Source organism: Phyllobates terribilis, unplaced genomic scaffold, assembly GCF_046119375.1.
Source record: "Phyllobates terribilis strain yellow unplaced genomic scaffold, ASM4611937v1 Scaffold_11__3_contigs__length_659146591, whole genome shotgun sequence".
In the NCBI taxonomy this organism is placed as follows: Eukaryota; Metazoa; Chordata; class Amphibia; order Anura; family Dendrobatidae; genus Phyllobates; species Phyllobates terribilis.
Window position 1 is genome coordinate 8,129,823 of NW_027362771.1, and position 27,423 is coordinate 8,157,245.

The 27,423-nt window shown below is 41.6% G+C and overlaps 1 protein-coding gene across 11 annotated transcripts in view; it reads right to left on the reverse strand.

Annotated features, from left to right (window-relative positions):
• TENM2 (teneurin transmembrane protein 2) overlaps positions 1-27,423 on the reverse strand; it is a 2,544,132-nt gene that overhangs the window by 819,023 nt on the left and 1,697,686 nt on the right. The gene's annotated exons all lie outside the window — the stretch shown is intronic.

Genomic DNA, 27,423 nt, shown 5'->3' on the forward strand with positions numbered 1-27,423 from the left:
TACCCAATATTGGCTCAGTGGTTAGCACTGCAGCCTTGCAGCGCTGGAGTCCTGGGTTCAAATCCCACCAAGGACCACATCTGCAAGGAGTTTGTATGTTCTCCACATGTTTGCGTGGGTTTCCTCTGGGTTCTCCGGTTTCCTCCCATACTTCAAAGACATACTGATAGGGAATTTAGATTGTGAGCCCCAATGAGGACAGTGCCAATAATGTATGTATGTATGTAAAGCTCTGTGGAATTAATGGCGCTATATAGGTGAGTAAAATAAATAAATAAATATAGTGCTCCATACAGAATACTGGACCCCTTATAACGCTCCATACAGAATAATGGGCCTCATATAATGCTCCATACAGAATAATGGGCCCCATATAATGCTCCATACAAATAATGGGCCTCATATAATGCTCCATACAGAATAATGGACCTCATATAATGTCCCAAACAGAATAATGGGCCCCATATAATGCTCCATACAGAATAATGGGCCTCATATAATGCTCCATACAGAATAATGGGCCTCATATAATGCATGCAATGTGATGACCTGAAAAATGATAGGATAATATCATTCTAATGTGATTATGAAAATACCAAGATTTTTTATTGTTTAGAACTGTGTAAAAAAAAGATATGTATTGCAATTTCTGAGACCCATACCTATTTCATTTTTCTTTCATTGGAATTTGGTAAGGGCTTGTTTCTTTTGCAAGGTGAGCTGCAGTTTCATTTATAAAATTTTGGCATAGATATGACTTTTTATTACGTTTTTTCGAGTGGTACAGGGACAAAAAAAGACATGGCGTTTTTTACATAGTTTACTTTTTGAATTTATTAATTTAATATGTTCTTTGTACAGTTTTTGACGTACATGGGCAAACCAAATATATTTAGCTTTTTAATTTCTTTACTTTTAAATTTGAAAAAGCAGGGTCACACAAACTTTTATATATTTTTTTTTCCATTTTTAAAATCATTAAACAATTACAGATTCAAATCCCCTAGGAGGAGTAAAATATAAAGTAAAAATGAATTCGCTGCAATACTGAAAGGGGTATTTTCAAGTTGTCTTATTCATTCTCCTTACAGTCTCTTTAATTTCCTGGCTTCTGGCTGGATGGGCACTCCTCCTTGAGTGACAGTTCTAGTAAACAGCAGAGATGTAGTATTAGTAGAACTGTAAAGCTCAGCAGAAGTTCTGCTATAATACATTCAGCCATCAATGATCTGTTCTAAGAATACACCATTATCACTGTATTTACACATAGAGATAACAGGGCAATTGAACAAGCACACAGCTTCACACAGTAAAAGTCTGAGAGCTGTGATTAGTAGACCTATGGGGCTGGTGATTTTGCAATATTTCCTCAAAAGCTGAGAGGGAGGTGGAGTGTGATGAGCAGGTAACTGCTGTATAGAAATCAATGAGCTGGAGAGAGGTGGCTGGCATGTTAGAAGTTAACTTCCCTCCTGGAATGTTACTACTACGCACTCTGAAGTCCAATCATATTGTGGTACTCAGAGTGACCAATATGGTAGAGGTCTTCTGTAATTGCATATACAGTAGATCACAGCACTCCAAGTAAGTGGTGTAGTACTAGTATTCTAAAACTTATAGTAGACCTGAAGATGTGGGCACTCCGTAGTTAGATAGCAGTGATATAGCAATCTAATATGCATATTAATTGTGCATACAATATTTTGGCTAATAAGTTAGATTGCCTTCAGATATACAGATTTAATTTAGTAGATGTGCTGCATAACACCATGGAAGTACAGTAATGTGCATATGCACCAAGGGTTGGAATGTCACTATGAGTACCATTTACAAAATAGTTTAAAGTGTACCTGTTGTTTCAGGTGACTTTTCAGGAAAAGCTGTGGTGTGTACTGTTCCTGACCATTAAATGATTTGTATGTGTCATTCTTCACTAGTTTTCCCCTCTGTAAGTTCCATTTATCCTGCAGCTTGTAGATAGAAACTAACTCAAAAGCAGCAACAGCATTGATGAAATTCTACAGCAGTTCTGAGCACTGTAGCTGTGAATCCAGCATTAGATCTGGATATAACATATATTAGAGACATCTCATGAAGCACCATCTATCTGTTTCTCTCTTACTCTTGATTTTCAGCTGGCTATGTATCCTCTCTATATACTTTTATGGACAACTTGCAACCTGATTTCTCAAAGAAGAGAAAGTGTATAGTTTCTCCAAACTGATTTTTGGTAACAATACAGGGGTGAATGATCTTTAATATAGAACAACATTACTAATGTATTCCTGTACTTTTGATTTATTGAAACAATAGTGGCTAATAACTGTATGAACAGCCTATAGATCCGTATATCCTGATCTGCTGATGCAATGAATAGAATGCCAGAAATTCATTAACACCCCGGCTGCTCAGTAAGACAATATTATTACAGATTTAAATGCTAATCAGATAGCTGGGTCACAACATAAGCCATTTGCGTTTGACACTCAGTACCTATCACTTGTAGAATGCCAAGAAATTACAGAACAGAATATTAAGTCTACGCATAAAATCTGTTTCATAGTTCAAAATATGTTTTGTTTTAGGGGAATTTGGTAATTTAAACAAAATTGATCGTTCACACCATATTAGCACACTAATGCTAGGATTTGTGAAAATAAATCTCAAGCCTTAAGCAATGGAGCAAAAACTTGGATTCCCACATAAACCATTAACATTTATAGTTGCAGCTTCTCTCATGCTGCAGGTGAGGCCAATTCCTGCACATAAAGCTACATGCATTTATTAATTTATCCCGCTAACGCCAACTTTACAAAGGCTAATACATTTTCCACTGTATTAATACTTAAATATGTGCATCTATCTGAAGGATCTATTTCAGGAAGCTTCACTATGTATGTATTGCTCTGGAAAAAAAGAAAAAAAAAAACTTGATTCTGATCATTAAGTGCCTATAGTGGCACCATAAAGTCACAATGTGTGTGAATTGACTTAATGCAGCACTTACAAGGCATGAAACAGAAGTTCAGAAATGAATTAGTGCTTTATGATGGCGCGGCTCACTGTCTCCCCCTTTTGATTTTAAATGACAGTATGACAGACATACAACACAGCAACCTACTGCAGAGAGAAGCACAGTGTAATCCTTATCAGTTATAAACATTGTCTCCACTAAAGGGAATATATCAATCAAATGCTTCCTGAGACACAAAGCGTATCTTTAAAGTATATCATTATGGAAATGTTTAAACTGTGTTGTTCTCTCATTTTAAAGCACTCAAGGATGCCTCATGGTGTGATGAACAGTACATAAATATAATTTGTTCCTGCTCAATGCTTTTACACAGGGGACTCTTCAGCATTTGAAGGACATTAGAATGTATGCACTGTATTAAGAGTGGTTTTACATATATGTCTTAGCAACAAAGCTGCAAAGTGTATTTCTTCATTTACAACTGTGCAAATAATTGTGATAAGAAAGCAGTCAGAGGACCAAGATCTGCAAATTTTCTAGAGGTGATTCAGACACAAATATTTGCTGAGCAGATTTCACTTGACTGTTTCTTCTCTTGAGTAGTGGCATCTAACATAGTAACATACATAGTAACATAGTTTTTAAGGTTGAAGGAAGACTAAGTCCATCTAGTTCAACCCATAGCCTAACATGTTGATCCAGAGGAAGGCAAAAAAACTCATGTGGCAAACACCAAGCTCCACATTGGGGAAAAAAATTCCTTCCCGACTCCATACGACAATCAGACTTGTTCCCTGGATCAATGTCCTATCAAGGAATCTAGTATTTATAACCTGTAATATTATACTTTTCAAGAAAGGCATCCATGCCCTTCTTAAATTTGAGTAGTGAATCACTCATTACAACATCATGCGGCAGAGAGTTCCATAGTCTCACTGCTCTTACAGTAAAGAATCCGCGTCTGTGATTATGATTAAACCTTCTTTCCTCCAGACGCAGAAGATGCCCCCTTGTCCCCATCTCTGGCCTCAGAGTAAAAAGATCAGTAGACAGGTCTTTGTACTGTCCCCTCATATACTTGTACATAGTAATAAGATCACCCATAAGCCTTCGTTTTTCCAAACTAAATAACCCCAAGTGTAATAACCTGTCTTGGTATTGAAGACCCCCCAGTCATCTAATTACCTTGGTCATTCTTCTCTGCTCCCACTGTAGTTCAGCTATGTCTTTCTTATACACCGGAGACCAGAACTGTACACAGTATTCTAAGTGTGGTCGCACTAATGACTTTTATAGAGGTAAAATTATGTTCTCCTCATGAGCATCTATGCCTCTTTTAATACATTCCATTATTTTATTTACCTTTAGAGCAGCTGCCTGACACTGGCCACCAAATGTGAGCTTGTCGTCCACCAATACACCCAGGTCTTTTTCATTGACAGTTTTACCCAGTGTTTTACAATTAAACATATAATTATACATTTTATTTCCTCTGCCCAAGTGCATTACCTTACATTTATCCCCATTAAAGCTCATTTGCCATTTATCAGCCCAAGCTTCTAGTTTACATAGATCCTCCTGTAATATAAAATGATCATCCTCTGTATTGATTACCCTGCAGAGTTTAGTTTCATCTGCAAATATTGAAATACTACTCTGTATGCCCCCTACAAGGTCATTAATAAATATGTCAAAAAGAAGGGGGCCCAATACTGACCCCTGTGGTACCCCACTGTTAACTGAGACCCAGTCTGAGTGTGTTCTATTAATAACCACCCTTTGTTTCCTATCACTGAGCCAGTTCTTAACCTACTTACATATATTTTCCCCTATCCCCATTGTTCTCATTTTATGTATCAACCTTTTGTGTGGAACCGTATCAAAAGCTTTTGAAAAGTCCATATACACAACATCCACTGCATTTCCTTGGTCCAGTCCAGAACTTGCCTCCTCATAAAAGCTGATCAGATTAGTTTGACAGGAACGGTCCCTCGTAAACCCATGTTGATATTGGGTCATGAGGTTATTCTTCTTCAGATACTCTATTATAGCATCTCTTAGGAAACCCTCCAGGATTTTACCCACAGTAGAGGTTAAGCTTACTGGCCTATAATTTCCAAGTTCAGTTTTTGTCCCCTTTTTGAATATTGGCACCACATTTGCTATACGCCAGTCCTGTGGTACAGACCCTATTATTATGGAATATTAAAAATAATGGTCTATCTATGACGTTACTTAATTCCTGCAGTACTCGCGGGTGTATCCCATCTGGGTCCAGGGATTTGTCAACTTTAGTGATTTTTAGACGCCGCCATACTTCCTGCTGGGTTAAGCAAGTGACATTTAATGGAGAATTTTTGTTATCACTGATCATGTTTTCTGTCATGAGATTTTCTTGTGTAAATACTGTTGAAAAAAAATCATTTAGCATATTGGCTTTTTCCTCATCCTCATCCACTATTTCACCCAGACTATTTTTGAGGGGGCCAACACTATCATTTTTTAGTTTTTTACTATTTATGTAGAATATTTTAGGATTATTTTTACTTTCTCTGGCAATGAGTCTCTATGTCTCAATCTTTGCTGCCTTGATTTGTTTTTTGCATAATTTATTTAATTTTCTATAGTTATTTAATGCCTCATCACTACCTATTTGCTTTAGTTCTCTAAATGCTTTCTTTTTGTCACTTATTGCGCCCCTTACAGCTCTATTTAGTGGTTTCCTCCTATTTCTTGCATGTTTATTCCCATAGGGTATATATTGTGCACAGGTCCTATTCAGGATGCTAATAAATGTCTACCATTTGTTTTGTGTAGATTTATGTCTCAGGATATCATCCCAGTTTATTGCACTAAGATCATCTCTCAACCGTTGGAAATTTGGCTTCCTGAAGTTTAGTGTCCTTGTAACCCCTCTACTGCACATCTTATTAAAGGATACATGAAAACTTATTATTTTGTGATCACTATTACCCAAGTGACCCCCAACTCGTATATTTGATATGCGGTCTGACCTGTTGGTTAATATTAGGTCTAGCAGTTTAAACACTCCTCCAACCTTCTAGCCATTTTCTCCTCTAGCACAGCTGCACCCTCACCATTGAGGTGCAGCCCATCCCTAGCGTAGAACCTGTAGCCAACAGTTCTCCAGGTACCCAAACCCCTCCTTCCTACACCAATTCCTGAGCCACTTATTTATCTCCCTAATCTCCAATTGCCTCTCTGGCATGGCACGTAGTACAGGCAGTATTTCAGGGAATGAGGTCCTTGCTTTAAGCTTGCAGCCTAATTCCCTGAAATCATCTTAAAGGACCTTCCACCTACCTGTAACTTTGTCATTTGTGCCAATGTGCACCATGACCGCTGGGTCCTCATCAGCCCCCTCCCAGTAATCTGTCAACCCAATGTTAGAACCCTCCTGTTTGTTTTTTCCATCTTGTGTTTTGCGGTCACGTGACCATCTGCCTTTATATTCCAGCTCCGCCCTTCTGGCTGTGCTGGACTTCAGTGTTTTACTGTTTCTCTAGTCAGGTGCTTAGGTGCCTTTCTCCGTCAGTTTGTTTGGTCATTCTGGGATCTCTAGTACCTTTTGTCAGTTTGTTTTTTGTGTTCTGCCACAACTTCTCTGTTTAGGAGGTGTCCCATTTTTGTTCCAGTCCTTAATTCTTTTAGGGACCCCTCCCTTAATATTATAGGTCTTCGTTCAGACTAGCCGAGGACTAAGGCGGGTCTGTTCGCTAGGAACAGGCAGCCCGCTACATCGTAGGGATTCAGCTTAGTCTTACTGTAGGGACAGCTTTCCCCTATCTTTCGTTAGTACATGTTGCAGATCATAACACCCGATCAGCGATATGCCCGACTCGAGTGCCAGGTAGGAAGCACACTGTTCGACAATCCCTGTCTTTGTGACAGATTGCCCTATCTGTTCCCCGAATAATTGAGTCCCCCACTACCAGCACCTGCCTGGCCAGCCCTGCTTTACTATTTCCCCCCTTACTGGAGCTGACACTGCTCCGGCTTTCAGAGGACATGCCTTTCTGCACCAGTGCTACCCCTGTACTGAAAACCCCCTCATCTGCCAACTTTGCAAACTTATCGGCGTGTGCCAGATCTGGACTAGCATCCCTGGCACTCTTCCCTCTACCCCCCCCCTTCTTACTGTCACCCAGCTAGTTGCCTCACTGTCCTGCAGCTCCCTACTACCATCATCCCCCACATCTACCCCAGTGAGCAGCTGCTCAGTGAGCAGCAGACTCCTTTCCATATTGTCTATGGATCTCAGGGTTGCCAGCTGCTCATTTAGATTCAGTGCCTGGGCACACATCTCGCACAGCAGTATGCACCCACGACCGGCAGTTCAAGGATTGCATACATGCGGCAAGATGTACACTGGATAGCATTGTCAATAATGGAGCTTATTTCCTAATGGGGATTGCACTAGACAGAAATGTTAAGTAAAAAGAAATGTAAAGAATTAATAAAGTACAGATAGCAATTCAGTCCAAATTCCTCCCTTCCAAACTCCCTGAATCCAAAGTCACTGTATCACAAGTCAAACACTTACTTCCGTTTGCACTTACGCTCCAGTCACACTCAGCTCGTTCAAACTCGCTAAGGAAGAAGATTTAAAGAGGTTTTTTTTTTCCCCCTTTAGCAGCTATCCAACCTACATCCTGGGAAAAATGTGTGCAAATTTCTTCCTTCTAAATGGCAGTGAACTGACTCTTTATTGCCCCCTATTGGTAATTGTTTGCACTTTAAACACATTAGATTAGGTAACTGTACTTTCAAATAACTTCAGAATAGGCTGTCATATGTGTGTACAAAAAGTATAACAATATATCTGGCCATTAGCTGTCTTGTGTCCTGCATTATCACCAGTTTCCCCCTCTGCAGATGCTGTCTCTTAAAGAGAACCTATCAGCAGGATTTTCTACCCCAAAGTAATGCTATCTAAGCAAAATTGTTGTAAGGGAGATTAAATTCATACCTTTATTTAGAAATGCCTTGCACAATTTTATGCTAATAAGCCATGAGTACAGCAAGGCTGGCCTGCACTTACAGCTCTCCAGTCCCTATTTTACTGACTGCCACCAGCCTCCTGTTAGTGACTGACAGGTAACTCCAATGAATAAGGCTGCTAATGGTTGGTGCTTGCCAGACACTGACAGTCTTTTTCACTCTTGTTGCTTGTTTTTGCCCCGCTCGTCATAGTCAAAAAGATTGTCAGAGTCTGCCGCGATTTGAAAACTATGCAGATTGTGATAGACACTGACCGCTTTCCTCATTAGGACTTTACTGTGCAAGCACTGCCACAGGGAAAGAAAGTGCCTGTGGTAGATCTTGGGTGGTGGAGTCAGGTAACTGAGATAAGAAGTGTGCAGTGGATGGAGATTTCTGATTTTTTAATGCACCAGCAGACTTGAATGGGTGAGTTTCATCTGATTAACAGTAGAAACTAGTACATGCTGTGATTTTTTTTCAGATTTGGTCACTGAAATAAATTGCTCATCTGCACTACTACCTTGAATAACATTGTTGTGAGTGCTGTATGTTTTCTCCACAGACAGCATCTGGCCGAAAATATTGTCATGTGAACGAGTCCTTCCAGTGACTATGCTTAGATATCATTGGCCTGGGGATTTAAAACCTGCTGACAGAAACACAAACTACAATCATCTCTCCCATACACAGCACACAGAGAGGCAGGGTCGCCATCAGGGCATTCCGAACCTTACAGGTGTATGGGGCGTGGTGAGCAGAAGCAAGGAGGAGGTACCCGGACTGGCTGAGATACACTGGCAGCTTGTCTCACACAGTCTGGGTCCCCCCTCTTTTGGGATAGGGGTGGCACTCTCCTGCTGGGCCGGTGGCATTATGGGCCGACTGTATCGCTCCTGCACAAGGCTCGTTTACGCTCCAGCACTGGCTCTGCCACCATCTTCTTTCATCTTCCTTCTACTCCTGAACATGACAGCAAGTGACCAGAGCTCAGCAGGAAGATATTGGAGTCAGAAAAGGTCAGCAATTCTGTGCTCTCACAAACTGATGCTGCCTCCTACTGGCTCTAGAACTAGGGTTTCTCACTGAGCTGCAGGAGGGACCCCTAGGTCCCACTATTTCTGTGGGAACAATCTGCCAGCACTGCACTACGCTGTCCCCTCCATAACCCTAATACTGATAAGGAAACTGCTGTGTACAATGGATAAGTCCCTGTACTCATATCACCTGAGGCAGGGGAGGGAGAGGGTACACAAAGTGTCTGCATTGGAAGAGAAGCAGAAGCTTATAGTCTTCTGCTGTGCTGGGGACTCATCCTTCTGACTTCTGCCCTGGCTGTCTGCTGTCCTAGGAAGGGGCAGGTGTTGAAGGCCCTGCTGCAGCATAGGTAAGTATATTTATAATAGTGTGAGTATAATAGTACTGCCTTAATTAGGGGCTAATTAAAGGATATTATTACTGCTGTGATGTATTTTATTTTTGAGGATACTGTTTTCAGTGGGAGGAGGTCCTGTTACTGTGCAGGGCGACACTTTGTCACTTTTTTTTCTTGGGGAATGTGCTCTGGAAGTGGTGCTCCAAATAACTGTGTGTTATTTTCTGCAGAGACCAGTCCTGGCTGGAAGAAGTGATGGCGGTCTGTGCTGAATGAAGAAGAAAAGGATAAAGGACTTCAACTAGAGAGGTCACCGGTGAATCAGTGTGTTACCTGTACACTGACATTATATACAGAGCTCCGGTGTATAATGTCGCTGATGTTCACTGTATTACCTGTATACTATATACTATATACAGAGCTCCTGTGTATAATGTCATCTGTGATCCCTGTATTACCTGTACACTATATACAGAGCTCCTGTGTATAATGTCATCTGTGATCCCTGTATTACCTGTACACTATATACAGAGCTCCTGTGTATAATGTCATCTGTGATCCCTGTATTACCTGTAAACTGACACTATATACAAAGCTCCTGTGTAGAATGTCACTGACACTAGGTACTAAGACTATATACATACAGAGCTCATGTGTATGTCACCTGTGATCCCTGTATTACCTGTACACTGACACTATATACAAATCTTGTGTCACTGATGCTCACTGTATTACCTGGTAATATGTGGTCTTGTACATGTTATTATTCAGTCACTATATGGTGGTAGTATGTGGTTTGGCCATTGTGTAACAGTATTTGTCCCTTGTATATGGTATTATTATTCATGTTAAAAAATGTATGTGACACATTCCTTTAAAGAAAAAATAAATAAAAATATATCTAAAAAGAGTATTGGGTAATTTAACAAATGTTTAATAGGTTAGAGTAGAGTCGGGCCCTGAAAAAAGAGTCTACCTTGTTGTGGTGGCGACTTAAAAAATCTTTTGTTCAAAACAAAATCTGATGGCTATGTATGTGATCTGGTGTTTGATGGGAACTGTTAATGAGGTGAGGACGTGGTGCAGAAATGGAGTTTTTTCAAGAGTGGGCGGTGGGACTGTAGAAGGTTTGAAGGGTGGTGGCAGAGCTGGGATGAAGCCTGGGAGGAGTCTGAAGGGGGCCCAAACATGTTTCCAGTATGGGATCCTGAAATTTCTAGTGGCATCCCTGCAGAGAGAGATTCCTTCTCATCATTCCTTTTTTAGCACACTGAGACAAGCAATAAGAAGAGAAAGTGTAAAGCAGTGCCAAGCTGACTGGATGTAAATCAGCTCTGGAGTGACGTAAAAGACTTAGAAAGTTCACCACAATCTTTCTCTGATTCCTGCTGCCTGTTTCCTCTCCCTGATCTCACTCCTCTTCCCCACTCTCCTCTCAATAGAGTACAAAGGCTGTGCACATGACACATAGTGACCTTGCAATCCATCTTGTAAGAGTAAGGCTGCATTCACACATTGCGTATTTTCGCGCGCTTTTTTCCGCGCGCTTTTTCAAAATACGCAATGTGCCTTCTGTCTGCCAGCAAAGTGAATGGGAAATTCACTTTGCCGTTCAGACACTGTGTGATTTTACGCAGCCCGAAAGCGCAGCTGCGTAAAGAATTGACATGTCAATACTTTACGCAGCTGCGTCCCGTGCTTTCTCCTATTGTGCCCATTATTAGCGATGGAATTACGCAGCGGTGTTCACACACAGCGTAATTCCAGCGCTTTTTTATGGAGGCGCAGGAGAAACTATGGATACTCACCTATCTGATGGATGGGAGAGCCGTCCGGTCCCGCCGCTTCCAGCATCTGCCGGTGAAGCGATCAGCTGTAAGCTAACCGGCTTGTAACCGGCTTCCGGTCAGCTGATTTACAAGCCGGTCACGTGACAGTCAGCTGATCGCTTCACGGCAGATGCTGGAAGCCGTGGGACCGGACCGGACGCCTCTCCCATCCATCGGATAGGTGAGTATCCATAGTTTATTTCTTTTAAAGCAGTGTATGTACTGCAGCCAGAAGCTGTCTGTACATACACTGCTAGGGGGACACTCACACACACGACACATAGACACAGACAGGACACACAGACACATACATTACACATGTCACACTTCATTCACACTGCGTTTTTTGCTGCGCTTTTTTACGCAGTGTGTGAATGGAGGTGCTTTCTTTACCTGCGTAAAAAAAGCAGGTAAAAAAAGAAGGAAAATACGCAGCGTAAAAAAATGCAGCAAAAAACGCAGTGTGAAATGAGGGGTGACGTGTAATGTCACACTTCATTTCAGTGTGACATGTGTACTGTCTGTGTCTGTGTGTCGTGTGTGTACTGTCTGTGTCTATGTGTCCTGTGTGTCTATGTGTCGTGTGTGTGTCCCTAGCAGTGTATGTACAGACTATGGATACTCACCTACCCGATGGATGAGAGACGCGTCTGCTCCGTCCCGCGCTTGCAGCATCTGCCGTGAAGCGATCAGCAGACTGTCAGCTGACCGGCTTGTAATCAGCTGACCGTCCGGTTACAAGCCGGTTAGCTAACAGCTGATCGGCTCACCGGCAGATGCTGGAAGCGCGGGATTGGAGCGGACCGGACCGGACGCCTCTCCCCTGACATCGGGTAGGTGAGTGTCCATCCTGCGCCTCCGTAAAAAAGCGATGGAACTACGCAGTGTGTGAACACCGCTGCTTAATTCCATCGCTTATAATGGGCACAATAGGAGAAAGCGCAGGATGCAGCTGTGTAAAGAATTGACATGCCAATTCTTTACGCAGCTGCACTTTCCCGCTGCGTAAAATTACACAGTGTCTGAACGGCAAAGTGAATTTCCCATTCACTTTGCTGGCAGACACAAAGCACATTGCGTATTTTCAAAAAGCGCGCGCAAAAAAGCGCGCGGAAATACGCAATGTGTGAACGCAGCCTAAGACTGATTTGAGGTGTGTTGAGTGGAGGACAAGTTCAGGAGACAGGGGGAAGAGGAAGAAGTGGCTATTTATTGGGGAAAGAAGCTAATTTCTCTGATAAAATATGATGAAGTGCAAATGTTTTAGGTAGGTGTGGAAAAGTGCTTCAAAGCAAGAATACTTTCAAAACTAGAAGAGTTAATAGTTTTTACCAATTAACAAAACAGAAAATGAATGAACAAAACAAGAAATCTAAATCAAATCAATATTTGGTGAGACCACCCTTTGCCTTCAAAAGAGCATCAATTCTTCTAGGTATACTTGCACATAATTTTTGAAGCAAATCAACAAGAGAAAGGTTTTTTTTAAACTAACTACAGCAGGCTCATGATAATTCTTCTGTATCTTTTTGTAATCACACACTGACTCGATGATGAGATATGGCTCTGTTGGACTATGTCATCCCTCCCAGAACACTTTGTTAATTTTTTTTTGTTGAAGATAGTTCTTAATAACTGTACGTTTTGTTGTCTTGCTGTAGGATAAATTTGGAACCGATCAGATGTTTGTATCATGGTACAGCATGATAGATAATTATCTGTTTGTATTTCTCAGCATTTACAACACCATAAAAGGGGCAATGTTGATGTATGTAGATGAAGTGGTAAGCCAAGGAAACAGTGCAGCAGATGGAAGACACATCATGCTTACTTTTCTTCTAAATCAGAAAATGTTTAGCAGTGCCATCAGATCATAACAGATAGCAACCAGTGGGACCAAGCTACACTCATCTACTGTTTGGAGAAGTCTAGCCAAAAGTGGTCTTCATTAAAGAAGTATGGTCAAAAACCATAGCTTCAACATGGCGAGAAGACCAAATGTCAACAGGTGCTTTGGACTGACAAATCAAAATTTTAAATACATGGTTGTAACAAAAGAGGGTTTGTCGCCAAAAGGCTGAACAGCAGTACAATGATGAGTGTTTGTAGGCAACAATGAAGCATTTTGGGGTTTCCATGGAAGTTTCTGGCTGCCTCTCAGCAAATGAAGTTTGGAATTTGGTCAATATTATTGGTGTTCTCAATAATGAGATACAAAGACAGATACTTATCTATTATGCCAGTAGCAAAGCTAACGGGGGGGTAGAAGGGGTGGTTGGCCTTGGGCCCCTTTCTCGGAGGGGACCACAAAGAGCGGTCACCAATCTTAAAGGTATTGGTGTGTATATCACTCCAATACAGTTAATCTTTATGGTCGAGCTTGGAAACAGGGTCTGACTAAAACACCGCTCTCCGTCCTCTATGCCTTTGTGGCCTACAAAACAGCAGGGTCTTGTATTAGACAAGTCCCCGACAGTGGTGGAACAGAATGATGACGTTTTTGCACTGGAACTCTGATGTCCTGTGTGTAGCACAGCATAATTATATGTCCACTTGCAACTTGCCTCTGTCTACCTTGAAAGAAAAGCCGCAACAAAAGGGAGTGCTAAGGGTATAAAGTTAATGGACCTTTATTTAAAAGCTTCCACTGTGTGCGCGTACCCTCAGAGGGGATAGAATGAAGCCTTGAAAGAAAAGCCGCAGCAAGGGAACACTAAGGGTATAACGTTAACGGACCTTTTTGTATAAGCTTCCACTGTGTGGACACTTTTTGCACTGTGTGGAAGCTTTTAAATAAAGGTCCATTAACTTTATACCCTTAGTGCTCCCTTGCTGTGGCTTATCTTAGCGCTCCCTTTTGCTCTGGCTTTTCTTCCATGGATTCATTCTATCCCCTCTGACGGTACTCGGCAGGAGCAGCTCTGGGTCAGTAAGCCAAACTGTGGTGTTAGGACCTTCGACATGTCATCTCTGGCGACGCCTCCTAGCGGTCATGTGACCTGGACCAGGAAGAGCAGCCCGACACCGCGTTGGTTCCCAGACATCCACTCTTCACATCGGGGTTGTGAAGGGTTCCACAACCTCTTCAGGTTAGCAATCACTCAGCTCCCATTCCTATAACCACTGGCATATCAGGTTCTACTCAATTCACGCTCCCTGTTTTTTCTCCTTCACTTGCCTCTGTCTACCGGCAGACTCGCAAACTCTGTAGACAAATCTTGGCTGGAAGAACTTGCCATAGCAGTCTAGGCCTGATTGAAAAATGAGAAAGGTGAATGAATCCTTTAGGAAAAAACATCACCTGTAAGTCACTATCTATAACTGTACTGTAATCTCCTAATATGTTCTGCAGTGACTGGCATCTACCACTATATGGTCACTGTATGATGGTAATATTGGAGCTGGATATTATATAGAGAATTATTTTTAGTAACAGCATGGTTATCTGCTGAGGTTCCACTATACCAATGATTAGAGTGTGCCACCATGGTTGCATAGTTATAAACATGGTTACCTATTTAGGGGCACACTCAGATGTGTTTTTCCCCCACCTATGCTGACTTAACTACACCTCTGCAACATGCTACATCATCAAGGAGGTGTCTGATTGGCTATAAATTTATTCTGCAGCAGCCAACCATTTCCAAACATACCACCAATGTAAGAACTCTCTTCAGCATAAAGAAAAACAAGAAGTCCTGTAAGTGATGATATGGCCCCTACAAATCCTTGACCTTAGTATAGAGTCGGTGCGGGATTATATAAAAAGAGAAAAAAATTTGAGGAATCCTACATGAACAGAAGATGTGTGGTTATTTCTCAAAGATGTTTATAACAACCCCCCTTCAAAAACTATATGCACGTTTACTTAGACAAATTGATGGGTTTGATGCTGTTTTAAAGACCTAGTCTGAATTACTCGGGAAGAATAGATCAAGTCTTTATTCTTTTTGCTTTGTTTAGACTAACATGTGACTATAGCCAGTGTTTGTGATCACATGCCTATCTGAACCATAAAACATGTACAGAGATTAGAGGGGACCACCTGAAAGGTGAATTTGAAGTGCCAGTGGATTGATAAGGTATAAGGATTTTTTTAAATAATTTTTAGTGCTTTTTTAAGTTTTTCAGAAGCTGTTACACCCTTTTTACATTTTACTTTTTTCTATATATTTTAGCAGCTGTTACAACCTTTTTAAATTTTATTTTTTTCTACATCTTTTAATGTTTATTCTTAGAGTGATTATTCTACCACAGATATTACAGTTTTCTCTCTGAGAAATAAGTTAGGCAAAAACATAAGAAAAGACAATCCTAACGAAATGTGCTTTAATAGTTAACTTTTCATTTATTGTAAAAAAAAATCCCTCAATCTCAACTTCACCAGGTATGTAGTCACAAGTTTTGAACCGGTTTAGACAAAGAAATAGTTCACAACTAACCTGACGTACCAACGTCCTCCATGATTCCTCTGTGCCTTATAATTATTGGGTATCCAAGCTCAATACGTGGAATGAACTGGCTCTCTAAGCCTTGGAGGTCCTGGCCTGCCCTGCCGCCAGCATTTTATCAGAGCGTGTTTTTAGTGCGCTAGTGGAATTATAACTGATAAGCGCATCCGCCTGTCAACTGAAAATGCTGGGCTGGATTTGGCCAGACTTCTCAACACCACCAAATGATAGCAGTGTAACATAAACTCAAATCCAGTGTATTTTTTGGGGAGGTGTATTCCTATGCACCTCTTCTTCACACCCACACATGGGTATTCGCTTCCAGATTTTGGCTATTTGCTCTTGTCCTCCTCCTTTTCCTCATCCTCATCCTCCACGACCATATCACCAGGGTGACGGTGGTCAATGATGAAACACACACATAATTTTTTTAAAGGGTGTTTATGATGCCCGTAAAAAAATATATATATATACAGTATGTTCATGTATACCCCCCAGGGGTAAATGTTTGTCAGCCCATACGCTTAGTGCATGGGCATTACAAGTAAAGGAGACCCGCTCCTTTCTAATGGGAACATTTTTTTATGAGGCTCTCTAAGTCTCTTCCAAGGGGCATTGTAGTGTCTCCCAATTTTTGACAGCCCTGGCATTCACTGCATAGGCCAACACTGTGGGAGACCCTCTCCTTTCTAATGGGAATTTGTCGTTACTGTGGCCCTGCTCTATGTGTCTTTAAATTGTTAGTGGGGTTTTACCTAAATTTGGTCAGCCGTTTGACTCACCCTATAACGGTATAGCAGACCCTCTCTTTTCTAATGGGAACATGTTGTACTTGTTACTGTGGTCCTGCTCTATGTGTCTTTAAATTTTTACCAAATTTTGGCAGCCCTTGCAGTCACAGTATAGGCATTATCACTATAGGAGACCCGCGCCTTTATAATGGGAACATTATTTTTACTGAGACGCTCCTCTATGCCTCTTCAAAGGGGTATTGGGTTGCGTTTGAATTTTTGGCAGCCCTTGCAGTCACTGCATATGCAATAACAGTATGGGAGACCCACTCGTTAATAATGGGAACAGCAAAGCATAGCCGGCTGATGGCTCTATAACAATAGCGAGGGCCGACGGATAGCCGTTTAAGAATATAAGAATAGTAAGGGCCACCTGATGGCCCTACAAAATAGGCTTTGTGACGTTCAGGTCCCTCCATCATAAATGAAACAGGATGTGTCTGATAATGTGTCACACACCACATTGCCAGATAGGGTTGTAAAATATTAAAATGACATTTCCCGGTGAATGCATTTGTCTTAAAAAATAACGTAAAAAAAAAAACAAAACTGTATCATCTTTCTTTAGGATAAAAAACAGAGTCGCCAATCTAACCTCAATGTAATCACATTGTTCAGCTCCTGCACCTCCTCCTCCATCTCCGAAATGACCACATCAGTCACAAGCTGAAAGCACTGCAGCACTGCCTTGGCAAAGCAGCAACAGGCTGTGCTGAAGATAACATGCTTAATGCTTAGGTGACAAACTGCCCAGCGCTGCAGAGTTGTTGAAAGCTGTAACACAGCAACCTGATCTGTGTCTCTCACCGCTGAACATACAGCCAGGCATGGTCATGTGTGACAATGGGTGGAACCTGGTGACGGAGAAATGACAGCCGGAGTAGATACGGTTTCCCTCTATGCCAGTCCTTTCACTAAGCTTAAGAATATGGCTGTGGTGAAATACAACTTCCACTAAGAAGCTGTTTCAGATTGAAAACATTGTGCCCACCAGAGGATTTGATTCTGAGGGCTCACCTTCCTCCTCCGCTCAAGAGCCCCATAGCAGCTGCAAAGTTAGCGCTATCATGAACTCTCCTGATGTAGAAGCCAGGGCACACCAGAGGATTCTCTGGTGGGACCATCCAACCCTGCCGAGGAGCAGTCCTGGCTAAGAAAAGTGTGTGGGAAGGTTCTCGGACACTCTATGGCTGCTTTTTTACTGAGGTGGAAACCCACGCAAACACAGGGAGAACATACAAAATCCTTACAGATGTTGTCCTTGCTGGGATTTGAACCCAGGATTCCAGCGCTGCAAGGCTTCAGTGCTAACCACTGATCCAATGTGCTGCGGTTCACCCTCTAATATCTAACTTGCACCGACTGCCACTCTATCCTCAGCTCCTTTGTGAGAAACTAATGTATTTGGGCAGCCACTCAGTCTACCAAATAAAATTCCTGAGAAGGAAATTGGGGATGGCTTCGCTACTGGTACTGAGGGCAGTGCTAATACCATGGCGTTGTACCATAGTTTACTGGAAATATTCCAGGCTGGTAGGAAGCAAGCAAATTCCCACAGAAAAGTACCAGCAGTAATGTTCAGGGACCTTGTAGAAGGCGGTGACAATACCGGGAGAAATAGTGACGGCTGGGGGCCGAGTATGGATGCGAGGCATGAGGTTGTGAAAAGTTTCCACCTTAAATGCGCAAAGAAAGTTGTTTGTGTGTCAAAGCACCACCAACAAGTGCGAGTTGATGTTGCACGGGCTGCCATTGCTACTGCAACAAGCTGCATTAGAGAACTTCCTGGGAGAAATGACACCCAGAGTAGATACGGTTTCCCTCTATGCCAGTCCTTTCACTGAGCTAAAGAATATGACTGTGGTAAAATACAACTCTCAGCAAAAAAAGCTGTTGACAGTCTCCATACCATCCCTGGCCACATTCACCTGTCCATGTGTTTGTGGTTAGGCGGTCCTTCCCAGTAAGTGCACTGGGTAGGGCACAGGTAATGTTGTGGAAGGCGGAGACGATACCGGGAGAAATAGTGGAGGCTGGGGACCGAGTATGGACACCCGGCCGCCGCCGGCATGAGGTTATGAAAAGCTTCCGCCTCCACGAGCCTAAAAGGCCACATTTCAAGTGAAAGCAGCTTTAGAGGACTTCCTGGGAGAAATGACAGCTGGGTAGATATGGTTTTCCAAGTCCTTTCACCAAGCTAAAGAATATGGCTTTGGTGAAATACAACTCAGCAAAAAAAGCTGTGGACTGGCCCCGGACCGTCCCTGGCCACATTCACTTGACCACGTGTTTGTGGTTAGGTGGTCCTTCCCAGTAGGTGCACTGGGGAGAGCACGGGTAATGTTGTGGGACCGGTGCTTGTGGAAGGTGGAGATGACACCGGGAAAAATAGTGGTGGCTGGGGACCGAGTATGGATACCCGGTCGCCGCTGCCATAAGATTGTGGACAGCTTCCGCCTCCACGAGCCTAAAAGGCCACATTTCAAGTGCAAGCAGCTGTCAAAATTTGGCAGTATAGTGTTGCAGCCTGTGGCTGGCTGCATACTTGCGCTTGCATTCCAAGGAATGGGGTAGGTTCAACTAAACGCTGCACTGGGACAAGGACGTGGATGGTGACAGGTGCATGGCGGGAGGCATCTTTGCATACGACAAGGATCACTTATGATGGGCACACTTTTAGGCAGTGATCTGGGAGTCAGAGATGCTTCCAGAGGTCTTCCCCATGCTGTTCCCATGTCTTTTCAGCACTATATGCATGTGTCTGATGATGTGTCACACACCACATGGCCAGATAAGGTTGTAAAATGTTAAAACGACATTTCCCAGTGAATGCATTTGTCTTGGTTGAAAGTAATGCAAAAGTGCAAAAACGCATCAAAAACGCTACGTGGGAACATAGCCCAAGGTGTGGAGGAGTATTTTTGTTTTTGGTTATTTATTTTGCCTTATATACAAGTCATTACCCTGGAAAGGATGTTCCTTAACATATTTCCCAGGAAAATCCATTTTGGTTTCGTTTTTGTATGTTTTATTGTGAGTCCGTAAAAGTGGCGTAATTCTCTGACAACGTTGTTGACAGCAGTAACCTGGGAGTCAGAAATGCTTCCAGGGGTCTTCCCCATGCTGTCCCCATGTCATTTGAGCACTGTTCCCATCGATTTTGGCAATTTTTAGGCCCTCTGCAGACCGCCGGGGGGAGCTGCATTAAAAATGCTCGAGTTTCCCAAAGTCTTACATTGGGCTCATTGCTCGGGTCGAGCACCCGAGTATTCCAATTTGCTCCACCCGAGCATCGAGAACCCGAGCATTTTAGTTTCTAGTTGATTTATTCATAAGCAGTACATATTATTAATTATACTTCGGTATTTCCTTCAGTATAGGGTTTAGTTTACCACTATGGCTGTTACTTAGCGTCTCTGCTTGTTGACACCTTGGAACTCCTGCTCAGGGAACTCTCTTTGTTTCACATTCTCTGTTCCATCCTGGCCCATAATATATCTGAGTTATAAGCTCAGGGCCGTACAGCTAGGCATCCTGGTTCCAGGACCCATCTCTGGTTAATCACTCTGTCCTTCTATAGCTCCTTTCTCTGCTCGGGATCATGCTATCCACTACCATTCAGAAGCCTTGAGAATCTTCATCTGCTCATAAAGAAGCACAGACCAATAGTAGTAGCCATCAGATAATAACAGACAAATATCATTAAAATAAAATTGTCAAATCCACATAGCAATGCCCAATAAAATAGGTCCAATCATAATGTCCCCATAGTTGCTGCTACAACAGTTTTCTTAAAAATGTGCCTGCAATAATAGTGTCCTTGTCAATCAATAGCCACTTGAACATACTGCAGCCACTTCAGATGGAGTCAAGAGATTTATAAAGAAAAGATGTATAATAAAGAGCACAGTTATTTATTGCTCCTGGATAGCTCTAGTATTCCAGGACTGCCTCACAAAATCCTGGATACTTGTTTAGTATGGATTAAAACAGAGAACTATGTGGTCCTGAGACATATTGTTAAAAGGAAAGGGAAGGAAAGTAGATTGTTCCTCACAACGCAATACTGCAGCTTGAGTGGATAACTAAGGATTAAGAACAATTTGCATACTTCTCACATTTTTGGTTGTGTAGTGTACACAACACAAATATTAGCTCTAAATATGTGGATGAGAGATATGGTGCTGCTAGTCCCCATCAACAATACAACAATCACTTAGGGGAAAGCGATCAGTAAAAAAACAAACCCTGGGACCTTTTCTTCACTGCCACCTTTATCAATCAAATATTATTCTATGGATTTGTAATTAATCATTATTAGAACTTTATTCAATGCTGTAATGGCATTTTCATAAGATACTTGAATCACTCTAGTAACTGTTTTCCTATAAAGCCATATTGTGGCAACTGCTGCTATGTATACATGTAAAACACTAAATATTATCTCAATACTTTCATGGTATCTCTTCCTGTTTCTATGGGGTGGCAGCAGCCCAATGATGTGAATTAGTTTATATCTTCATGGCACTAGGTGATAATTCAGCATTAATAAAGATACAATAACGGAAGTAGTAATAATAATAATAATAATAATACTAGTAATAATGATATAATGCCAGTATTAATCCATTGCTAACAAAAACAAAGGATATTAAAAGGATTATATTACTCTTACCTATTATCAAAAATAAAACTAGAATACTATTTACATACAAATGAAGCTAGCTGAAGTTTGGGCTATTTATAGCAATATATATAGGTGAGTGTTAAGCTTCCTTAACCCCTTAATAACATCTGACGTACTAATACGCGTCTGTGCCCTGGGACTTAAGAGCCAGACCCGTATTAGTACGTCATCGAGATCGCGCGCGCACACAGGCTGTGCGGGCGCGATCGCCGCCGGGTGTCAGCTGATTGTCACAGCTGACACCCGGTACTATGTGCAGGGAGCGGTCCTGCACCGCTCCCAGCACATTAACCCCCGCGATGCTGCGATCGAAGTCGATCGCGGCATTGCGGGGGCAAGGGGAGGTGATCGGCGATACTCACCTCCTTCTTCCGGCTTCCAGCGCAGTCTGCAAAGGCTTCCCGGGTGTTGCCATGACGACCCGATGTCGTCATGACAACATCCGGGTCACCAGAGAGCAGGAAGATTGCTTGGACATGCGCAGTGCATCTCCAAGCAATCTTCACACTGTGCATTTCTGACAGCCTTCAGGGCATAGGGATGGTGCTCCATTCCTGTGCCATGCAGGCGATCAGAAAAAAAAAAGTGAAAGTCCCAGAGTGGGACAAAGTAATAAAGTGTATAAACTGTGTGAAAGTGGGAAAAAAAAAAAAAAAAAATGTGCAAAATATTATAAAAAAATAAAAAAAATAATACTCCAAAAATAAAAATATAATGTACCCAACAATAAATATTATTATAAAAAAAATAAAAAAAAAAACAATAAAAGTACACATATTTGGTATCGCCGCGTCCGGAAAAACCTGACCTATAAAACTGTCCCACTAGTTAACCCCTTCAGTGAACACGGTAAAAAAAAAAAAAAAAAAAACCGAAGCAAAAAACAATGCTTTATCACCATACCGCCAAACAAAAAGTGGAATAACACGCGATCAAAAAGACGCATATAAATAAAAATGATACCGCTGAAAACGTCATCTCGTCCCGCAAAAAACAAGCCGCCATACAGCTCCATCAGCCGAAAAATAAAAAAGTTATAGCTCTCAGAATAAAGCGATACTAAAAAATATTTTTTTCTATAAAATAGCTTTTATTGTGTATAAGCGCCAAAACATAGAAAAATGATACAAATGTGGTACCGCTGTAAACGTACTGACCCAAAGAATAAAGCTACCTCATCAATTTTACCACACGCGGAACAGAATAAAAAAAAAAAAAAAAAAAACAATTCCTGAATTGTTGGTTTTTGTTTATTCTGCCTCCCAAAAATCGGAATAGAAAGCGTTCAAAAAATGTCACGTGCCTGAAAATGGCACCAATAACAACGTCAAGTCATCCTGCAAAAAACGAGCCGTCACATGACTGTCTGCCAAAATCTGGAAAAATTATAGCTCTCAAAATATGGCAATGCAAAAACTACATTTTACAAAAAATGCGTCTTTTAGTGTGTGACAGCTGTCAGTCATAAAAACCCCATATGATTCTGGCATTGCTGTAATCACACCGACCCGAAGAATAAAGTCGTCTAATCACTTATACCGCACAAGGAACAGCGTCAAAAATAAACTCTTGGGTTAGGATTGGGCTAGGGTTAGGGCTGGGTTTGGGGCTAGGGTTGTGCTGGGGCTAGGGTTGTGCTGGGGCTAGGGTTGTGCTAGGGTTAGGGCTGGGGTTGGTATTTTTTTCAAAAGTAAGAAAAAAAGATGACGATATGGCGACTAGTGTTGAGAGCAAGTGCTCGCTACTTGAGTTTGCATCGGGTGCTCTGGTATGCATTGAGTATCGTGGGTATTTGAGTGACATGCTCGAGTCCCTGCCCCATATGCTTCGTGGCCAAAAAACTTTACGGGGATTGCCTGCCATGCACGAGCGATCCCCGCATGTTTTTTTTTGAGTGTCTAATAACCGTGAAACATGCGGAGCAGGGACTCGAGCATGTCACTCGAGCACACGCTGTACATGGTTCATACCTGAGTACCCGATGCAAACTCAAGTAGCGAGCACTTGCGCTCAAGAATAATGACAACTTATTCAATATGATGACCTAATGTAAACAAATTCTGTGCCGTACCTCTGGCTTCAAAATGTTCACTATACACCTTAATAAAATCCTTGAGTGGTATAGTTTCCAAAATGGGGACACTTGTGGGGGAGCTCCACTGTTTAGGCACATCACGGGCTCTCCAAACGCGACATGGTGTCCGCTAACAAATTGTCGGCTCAAATTGTTAGCGGATATCATATTGCATTTGGAGAGTCCCTGTGTGCCCAAACATTGGAGCTCCCCCACAAGTGACCCCATTTTGGAAGCTAGACCCCCAAGGCACCTATCTAGATGCATAGTGAGCACTTGGAACCCCAGGTGCTTCACAAATTGATTCATAAAAATGAAAAAGTGGTTTTTTTTTCACTTTTTCATTATTACGAATCAATTTGTGAAGCACCTGGGGGTTCCAAGTGCTCACTATGCATCTAGAAAGGTGCCTTGGGGGGTCTAGTTTCCAAAATGGGGTCACTTGTGGGGGAGCTCCAAAGTTTGGGCACAGAGGGGCTCTCCAAACGCAATGTGGTGTCCGCTAACAATTTGAGCCGATTTTCCATTCAATTTGTTAGCGGATACCATGTTGCATTTAGAGAGTCCCTGTGTGCCCAAACATTGGAGCTCCCCCACAAGTGACCCAATTTTGGAAACTAGACCCCCCAAGGCACCTATCTAGATGCATAGTGAGCACTTGGAACCCCAGGTGCTTCACAAATTGATTCATAAAAATGAAAAAGTGTTTTTTTTTTCACTTTTTCATTATTACGAATCAATTTGTGAAGCACCTGGGGGTTCCAAGTGCTCACTATGCATCTAGAAAGGTGCCTTGGGGGGTCTAGTTTCCAAAATGGGGTCACTTGTGGGGGAGCTCCAAAGTTTGGGCACAGAGGGGCTCTCCAAACGCAATGTGGTGTCCGCTAACAATTTGAGCCGATTTTCCATTCAATTTGCTAGCGGATACCATGTTGCATTTAGAGAGTCCCTGTATGCCCAAACATTGGAGCTCCCCCACAAGTGACCCCATTTTGGAACTAGACCCCCCAAGGCACCTATCTAGATGCATAGTGAGCACTTGGAACCCCTAGGTGCTTCACAAATTGATTCGTAAAAATGAAAAAGTGTTTTTTTTTTCACTTTTTCATTATTACGAATCAATTTGTGAAGCACCTGGGGGTTCCAAGTGCTCACTATGCATGTAGAAAGGTGCCTTGGGGGGTCTAGTTTCCAAAATGGGGTCACTTGTGGGGGAGCTCCAATGTTTGGGCACACAGGGGCTCTCTAAACGCAACATGGTGTCCGCTAATTATTCAAGCAAATTTTACAATCAAAAAGTCAAATGGTTCTCCTTCCCTTCCGAGCCCTGCCGTGCGCCCAAACAGTGTTTTTTCCCCAAATATTGGGTATCTGCGTGCCCAGGGGAAATTGCACAACAAATTTTGCGGTCCATTTTTTCTTGTTACCCCTGTGAAAATAAAAAAAATTGGGTCTAAAGTAACATTTTTGTGAAAAAAGTTAAATGTTCATTTTTTTCTTCCACATTCAAAAAATTCCTATGAAGCACCTGAAGGGTTAATAAAGTTCTTAAATGTGGTTTTGAGCACCTTGAGGGGTGCAGTTTTTAGAATGGTGTCACTTTTGGGTATTTTCTGTCATAAAGACCTCTCAAAGTGACTTCAAATGTGATGTGGTCCCTAAAAAAATGGTTTTGTAAATTTTGTTGGAAAAATGAGAAATCGCTGGTTAACTTTTAACCCTTATAGCTCCCTAACAAAAAAAAATTTTGGTTCCAAAATTGTGCTGATGTAAAGTAGACATGTGGGAAATGTTATTTATTAACTCTTTTGTGTGACATATCGCTCTGATTTCAGGGCTTAAAAATTCAAATTTTGAAAATTGCAAAATTTTCAAAATTTTTGCCAAATTTCCATTTTTTTCACAAATAAACGCAAGTGATATCGAATAAATTTTTCCACAGTCATGAAGTACAATATGTCACGAAAAAACAATCTCAGAATCAGGGGGATCCGTTGAAGCGTTCCAGAGTAATTACCTCATAAAGTGACAGTGGTCAGAATTGTAAAAATTGGCCCGGTCATTAACGTGCAAACCACCCGCGGGGCTTAAGGGGTTAAAGTGTAAACGTACGTTTAACTAACTTTTCATAATAAATTGTCCTGTATATGTACATGAGGAATAACACTATCTCTGACCTGTATATGACTTGTATCCTGCATTTTCATCAGTTTTCTCCTATGCAGTCTTTATCTCTAATTTACAATCCATTAAAAGCTGGAGGAAGCAGCCTAACTGTAGTGATCTCTGCCACAAACAGCACAGTACACAGAGAGGGGTTCCTGCTATCCATTCATGTTTTAACATACAGTAGCAAGCAGCGGCATGGAGGAAATTATTACAGCAGTGCTGAGCTGTCTTGATCGGAATTAAGCTCTGACGTGAGGTAAAAGACTTGTTAGAAAGCTCTGCACAATATTTATTTCTCTCTTTGCCTGCTTACTTTCCCTGCTGCTTACCCCTCTCTTCCTAGAGTTTAATGGTATGTATCATATTACCTCTACAGTCTATCTTTTCTGAGCAAGACAGAGTTGAGCTGTTTTTTCATAGTAGATGACAAGTTCAGTAGGCAGGAGGGAGAGAAATAAATGGCTGATAAGTGGGAAAGGAAGATGGTTTCTCTGATAAAATATATCACAAAGTTTCTTATGTCCCCCTGTACTATCCATTTATATAAAGTTTGTTGACATTACAGTCCCTTTTTAAGGCATCAAAGTGTGATTAATAGTAAAGCTAACTGTGAATGGTTCTGCAGAGTTGGCTCATTTTATATGAATTACCCTTCATTCCTAAATCAGTACTACAGGTTCAAATGCACAAAAATGAAAAATTTATTCTATGGAGAGGAACAATCAGGGTATTGACTTTGACACAGGTTTTATTTCTTTCTCAATGATGGTTTTTATAATTTAATGTACAAAAATGGTCATGTCAACTATGTATTCAGAAGTAAGAATTATGTTAATTCAGAGGTCCATTTCTATAATATTTACAGTTTCTTAACCAATCGCTTGACATTAATCATGGCCTATTGGTTATTTGGTCATAAACTACAAATGACAACTATGGTGTAGGGTATATTTACAATGGTGGTGGGAAAGATATTTAGGTTCATATAACTCCAATAATTCGTTATTTACTTATTAATTGAACAATTGAGAAGAAAAAAAATCTAACATCTATAAGTTTTACAAAAATAATTTCTAAGAAAACTTATATTGAATCTGTCAGCAGGATTTCACACCCCAAACTATTTACATGCAGATGTAAGCTTTCAAAGACAAGTCCAGCAATACCTTTCCATGGACAGTCTTGTCTTTCCCTTTGATACTGAGAAATCAGCATTTGAATTGATTTGTAAATTAAGCTAAAGACTACTTGAAGATCTGAAGACTGTGCACTCCAGCTTTATTCCTTACCGAGCGCCACCACCTTCTGCTTGACTGATGGCTCCTTTCACTATAGTCAAAAGGCATAGAGGCTGTCAGTCAAGTAGGGAGAGGCAAGGCTGGACGGGGAATAGAGCTGGAGTAAAAGAGGCTTCATATATACAATCGTTTTTCAACCTCATTTGCCTATCAATTAAAAAGCTGATCTCTCAGTAATGGAGGAATGGACTGGCCATATAAGGTATTGCTGGATTTGTCTTTGAAAGCACTACATGCACATATAAATAGTTTGGGGGTGTAAAATAATGCTGACAGATTCCCTTTAAAATGGTTCCATCACATCTATTATAAAACAATAGGATAACGGTGAAGATGCATGGGGACATGATATTCCTTCAAAAGGAACCTGAAGACCCACATCTTCCGACAAGCATACAACCTGCAGTAACCCTCGCTCCACCATACAGCTGCAAGACTAGCTCTACACCTACCTACTGTATCCTCACCCATCCCTTGTAGATTGTGAGCCCTCGCGGGCAGGGTCCTCTCTCCTCCTGTACCAGTTTCTGACTTGTATTGTTCATGATAATTGTACTTGTTGTTTGCTATGTATACCCCTTTTCACATGTAAAGCGCCTTGGAATAAATGGCGCTATAATAATAAATAATAATAATATGGTTCAGTACTTTATTGAACAGGGTTGGTTGAATGTTGCCAGAACTCATGGATGGAGAGCTGTCTATTACCATGCGTGGGCAGATGAAATATGATTTCTAGACTTGCAATAAATAGAATTCACTTAAGTACATGCA